Source organism: Anser anser, assembly GCF_964211835.1.
Source record: "Anser anser genome assembly, chromosome: 1".
NCBI classification, from domain to species: domain Eukaryota; kingdom Metazoa; phylum Chordata; class Aves; order Anseriformes; family Anatidae; genus Anser; species Anser anser.
Genome location: NC_139720.1, coordinates 135,095,040 through 135,101,319, shown reverse-complemented (window position 1 = coordinate 135,101,319; position 6,280 = coordinate 135,095,040). Strand labels below are relative to the sequence as shown.

The 6,280-nt window shown below is 33.9% G+C and overlaps 1 long non-coding RNA gene across 1 annotated transcript; it reads right to left on the bottom strand.

Annotated features, from left to right (window-relative positions):
- Positions 1 to 1,110: 1,110 nt before the first annotated feature.
- On the bottom strand, positions 1,111 to 5,893 carry LOC310896712. The gene is made up of 2 exons (XR_014581766.1): positions 5,010 to 5,893; positions 1,111 to 2,615 (listed from the first exon to the last, which is right to left on the bottom strand). It is a non-coding gene; the product is annotated as an uncharacterized lncRNA (long non-coding RNA).
- Between the last annotated feature and the right edge of the window lie 387 nt (positions 5,894 to 6,280).

Genomic DNA, 6,280 nt, shown 5'->3' with positions numbered 1-6,280 from the left:
ATAAGACACATTTTCTAAAAGATTTCTTAACTGACATATTTTCTTTCCTAAGGTAGTCACCTTCATGCTCTCTAGTATAAGATAAAACAAAAGTGAAAAGGACAGACTATATTTACATTTAGATGTGCAAATTAAGCTTGATGTATTTCTGCTGCTGGCTTTCATTTGGACTCTAAATTTAACTAGTGTCTATATAACACCAATTCAATATTCTATCTCTAAAACCACATATAAGCTGCAGATTCAGAATATACTATAATAAGCCCATGTAAACCTGTTCTTGATTCCATGTTTGACCTATTTTTAATACAAGCTTGCTTGTATGAGGTGGAACCAGATAAAATTACATGTACATGAGGCAGGGGTACCACTGCTCATCTCACCAATGACAAACACACCTTTGGCAGAAGAGTGGGACAAGACCAACATGCAAAAATACAGTCTTCTTCCTCTCCAGGACCAGGTAAGGCCAAACCCACCAACCTGCTCACTTTTAACTTCTAGAAAGAAGTTAAAAAGTTCTGAAGAGCTCATTCCTTTTCTCTTTTCTTTTCTTTTCTTTTCTTTTCTTTTCTTTTCTTTTCTTTTCTTTTCTTTTCTTTTCTTTTCTTTTCTTTTCTTTTCTTTTCTTTTCTTTTCTTTTCTTTTCTTTTCTTTTCTTTTCTTTTCTTTTCTTTTCTTTTCTTTTCTTTTCTTTTCTTTTCTTTTCTTTTCTTTTCTTTTCTTTTCTTTTCTTTTCTTTTCTTTTCTTTTCTTTTCTTTTCTTTTCTTTTCTTTTCTTTTCTTTTTTCTTTTCTTTTCTTTTCTTTTCTTTTCTTTTCTTTTCTTTTCTTTTCTTTTCTTTTCTTTTCTTTTCTTTTCTTTTCTTTTCTTTTCTTTTCTTTTCTTTTCTTTTCTTTTTTCTTTTCTCTTCTTTTTTTCTTTTCTCTTCTTTTCTCTTCTTTTCTCTTCTTTTCTCTTTTTTCTTTTCTCTTCTTTTTTCTCTTCTCTTCTCTTCTCTTCTCTTCTCTTCTCTTCTCTTCTCTTCTCTTCTCTTCTCTTCTCTTCTCTTCTCTTCTCTTCTCTTTTTTTCTCTTCTTTTCTTGTCTTGTCTTGTCTTGTCTTTTCGTCTTTTCTTGTCTTTCTTTTCTTTTCTTTCTTTTCTTTTCTTTTCTTTTCTTTTCTTTTCTTTTCTTTTCTTTTCTTTTCTTTTCTTTTCTTTTCTTTTCTTTTCTTTTCTTTTCTTTTCTTTTCTTTTCTTTTCTTTTCTTTTCTTTTCTTTTCTTTTCTTTTCTTTTCTTTTCTTTTCTTTTCTTTTCTTTTCTTTTCTTTTTTCTTTTCGTCTTGTGTTTTTTTTTTTTTTTGTATCAAGTAATTGTTATCATTTTTGGTGTTTGTTTGTTGGTTTGTTTGTTTTTTGTTTTTTTCTAACCAGATTGAAGATGCAATCCCCTTTCTGAATAGTTTGTACTTCTAGGTATGGCATAAGGAGTGTGCCCAGAATCATCTATTCATTATCTATTCCTATATGCTCATACATCATGATATTAACAAAGCGGTACAAAAGTAACCCAATATTTGAAAGTACAAAAAAATATATTTCTGCAAAATATGAGGAGTTAATTCAATTCAGATAATACCTACTGGGGGAGAGGGGAGCAGGACAGTATAAGAAACACATGGCAATGAAAAGACAAATATTAGAAGAAAAAGAAACACATTTTTCATTTTAGGTTATACATTTTATTCAACTGCTGTGAGTTGATAATGTATGCAGGTCTGTTAATAAATGAAATGAGGTGAATGAATAATCCCATTTTATCTTTATCTAACATTTGCCACAAGACATCAACTCTTTCCTTGCTGATTTCTTGATCTTCTTTCTTTATACGTTTTTTAGCCATGTACTTTTACAAATATAAAACCAAGTCACAAATTTTCTTTGTGCACATCTTTGACTTACTAATTATCTACTAAAAGATGATTAAAGTATAAAATTCTATATTCTCACACCAATGGTTCTAGTTTAAGCTCTACAGACTGTATTATTTTTGTCACTGAACATACAATAACAATAATTAAGAACTTCTGATATTTTCTTGTGATCATAGATTTGACTGAAAGGTGTTAAATCCAGTAGGTAATTAGAGATTGGTTTGTGTCAGCCATAACTCCTTGTACTCTTCATCCATAATCTGATCAACAGATCAATGCAACACAAGCTTATCTCTAGTTATTGATCTAAACCTCTCCACATATAACAAAAGCCTGATTCTGACAAATGACAGTATAAAAGGAGAAGATGTGTAAATAGCTGTCATTTGATAGCTTGCATATATATTATTCCCATACTTATTGAACAAAGTAGATCTTTTTTCAGAGTGTTTAAAAGACTAACATCTGCTTGAATGTTCACAGAATCACAGAATGTTCATCAAGCAGATGGAAATTAAAATACAAAACCTTATAGTTCATTTTATTAACCCTATGAAAAATAAAGTGGAATTATTCATGTAGTTCACAGACAGTCCATTAAGTTCAAAACTGATCCCGTCACCAATGCTGAGATGTTTCTCTCAAAAAGAGATGGGAAGAGTAAAGCAACTGAAACTTTCAGCTCTTCAATTTCCAGTATCCTGTCAAAAAAGGCAGATATTTTCCACCAAATTAATCTTTGAGAATTTTGCACATGAATGCACAATGATTACAGACAAGATAAAAAGGTATTGATAGTGGCTAATTATGACAGATTTCTATTTCCAAGTTGCATTACTTTTAATTTATTGTATCCTGAAAATGAGGAGACATTCTTTCTCTCTCAAAGTTTTTTGCTGAGAGCAAGCAATTACAGTAAATTGGCAGATGAAGCATCATTTGAAACATTTCAGATTTGATTAACTGTCACCAAAGTCAAAGAAGGGAAAAGGAGAGTCTAGGCTGGAGCTGACAGACTTTGGGTCTACCCAGTGTATATCTAAAAAATGCTGACTTCTGAAAGCAAGAGGTTTGGCATTCTGCCAAGTAGTCTTCCCTGGAGTTGGGTACAATAAAAACTTTAGCTACTCTTACTGGATATTCAAAGTCTGCTCCAAAGCCAGAGCATTCCTGTAGCACAATTTCCTTCAAGCTTATCTTATAGGTCTCTCTATTTCAGAATTGAGTATTTACAGTAACCTAAGTGTTATTTCTATAAACAATCTTACTGATTTGCACACAAATATAAATGTGTGTTTCCCTTCCTTTTTATACGATACACCTGTGGTTTTGTTTATCCGAAAACAGGATAAACAACCAGATGAAATTCAGGACATATGGCTCTGGAAGATACTTTTCCAGAGCTATGTTCTACATCTAAGGAGTCTTATCACCCAAGGGAAGAGCAGTTTAGCAATCTCAGGAATTCCAGATCTGACCAGGTGTTGTAGCCTGATGAAAATGTAGTAAATTTGAGTGAAAATTTGTAATAGCTATCTTTAAAAGTACCATAAATAGAGAAATGCTAAATATTAATAAGTAGTTTGAAGAGTATTTTAGATGCTTAAAGTTGTGTGACATCATATTCCAGGGACACTGAGAAACCTGGGAATAAAGAAGAACATATATTTGGCCAAATATGTACTGAAATTATCTTAAACTGCACTTGAAGAAAAACACATGAAAGAACCCATTAAATAAATAAATAAATAAATAATAGATTTGAATCTAAGAAAAAAAATACCCTGATCTCATTCACAGAAAAACAGGTTATCTGAGAAAATACACAATCCACATATGAGGAGGTTATGATGTAAAAAGAGGTGAGATAAACAGTAAGCAGGTTATCTAAGAAAACACAGAGTGCTGAATAGCTCACAGAATTAGTGAGTTACCTCATTAAAGATAATAAAAAACTCAGGTAGAACATTTCTATATAACTCTAACAAACTCCACTGAATTTTGCAGTTGTTCCTTCTGCATCAATAATTTTGATATCCTGTATTGTAATGCTATGTAAGCACAGTTTCATTGTTGTTAAGAGAGTTTCTTAAGTATCTAGCTGAAGGTTTTGTTGGCTTTGATTGGTTGGTCTGGTTAGGCTCCTTTGAGAGCTCATTTATAAATCTGGGTATGACACAGGACACATTTGCTCTTCCCCTATCCACCAGTGCTGTAACCCCATCATAGATGGCCATAGATTTGTCAGGCACAAACTACCCTTAGGGAAACCATGTTGGCTATGTTGGCTGAAATGATTCTTTTGGTAGTAAACAGTATATGTATTATAAAAAAAAAAAATCCGAAGAAAACGAAAAAGCACCTTTTTTTAAGTCTCTTTGTGTCCTTCCCAGTGTTGGCTTAATCTATTTTTCCAGTCACAATAGTTTTATTCCTTAACAGGACTTCCCTCATTTCTTCTACTTAAACTTGATTTTCCCTTAATAGTTGAAGGACACTTAGACAGCTTCACACTAATTTCAGTGGGCATTGAGTTTTATCTAATTCAGCAGGCCAGCCTTTGTTAATTAGGCCTCACAGGATAAGTGATTGTAAAGAATGTCTCTAACCGTCACTGATCAATACCAGCAACAGAGGCAGTTCTAGCAGTCAATTAGTTGTGTTTCTGAGAAGGAAGAAGGGTCTTATTCTTGTTAACTCTACATCCTTTTTTTAAAAATTGCGAGGCACCTCATCCTATTCTCCTACCAGTCCAGCCAGGTGCATACAAATACATTTCCCCCTTCTGATGGTGCAGCAGGTTCACCAGCGGTGAAGCTCTGTGCAGCTCAGATGTACTGTTCAGCAGTACCTTATACTTCCACAGACATGAGCCTGACCAACAAGGAAGTCAAAGCTCCAGCAAAGCCAACAAAGATTCTCTGTTTGAGCCTGGAGACATGGGCTCTGTTTGATTAGGTCAGAATAAGTATACAGAAACTAATTTAATGTAATTCTACCTTGCAGTCCTGCAAAGAGAAAAGGTGGGTAGGGAGAAAAACAAGGAGGATATATAAATGAATATGCGTTTGCATATAAATTAGAATTTTTGGTACCTCCAAAGATTGAACATATTCTCTTCTGCCTTCTAGAATTTATTTTTTTTTCAGTAAGCTCCTGTTCTTCTCACTGGGGAGATTATGAAGCCGCCATTCTTGTCATTGAGGACCTAGTATTAAAGGAAAACAACAAGACATCACTGAACCTTTATAACACATCATAAAAAAATGAGAGCTAATCTCTCTAAAAGGACTGGATAGGACAATTGTTCCTCTGTTCATGGGAGAGTCCTGAAAGTTTAGAGATTTTCTCACCACACATCATGTACTTTCAAAACAGTACAAAACTGTAAAGAGATTGACTCTTCACTTCTGCATTGAAAGGTCAAGGAATATAAGTGGAGTTAAGAATGGGAAAATAGAATTTATTTATTTATTTATTTATTTATTTATCCTATATAAACCCCTTTTGTAGCTTCTCTTAAACATCTGCTTTTAAGGGCATAAAAAAAATGTTTGCTAAGTTGTAGGCTGAGAGGTTCTATGTTCTGTTGCTGTACTAAATGGAGTTACCAGAAGAAAGGGTAAATATTCAGTGGAAGATAAACACGCCTAAGTTGGGGTGCTTACATGTAAGCATGCTTAGTGTCTACCAAAGCCAAAGGATATCTAAGCAATACACTTCACTGAGTTTAGAGCACAATTCAGTCTCTAGAGACACAATTCAGTTCCCATGCACAGTGAGTTAATGTCCAAACATAAAAATCTGAGGTGCCTAAGGTATCCTGCCAACTCTCCACCTGCTGGCACAAAATAACATCTCCCACCAGTTTTGTGTCATATCTGACAATCTTGTCCTGGATACTGTAGGGTGTAGCTTTATGGACACCAACAGTGAACCAAAGATATTTCAGACTAAGGTGAATTACTTTCTCATCTCCATTGACTTTGCTGGTTAAGAATGGGATTTGGTTGCCTAAATATCATCATTTGAAAGGCTCTAGGGAGTCTAAGACACCTATACAAGAATATAAGATATCTGGCTGGCAGATGTGATACAAGACTTACAGATGCCCTGCACCCTTTAGAGAAGCAACTGTTAGCCAGAAGGGACACCTACAACACTTAAAAAGACTGAATCTTTCCCTGGATCTTCATTGATTGTTATAGGAGCATAGGTACCACATTTACATGTGAAACCTGAATTTACGTATCTTTATATTGACCTGAATTCCTCTCAAAGTGAGACAGGAAAGTATGCAGTTATGATCATGTCCGTGGTGTGTCTGTGGTCTCCATTTACTGAAGTATGTAGATTTATCATGGCT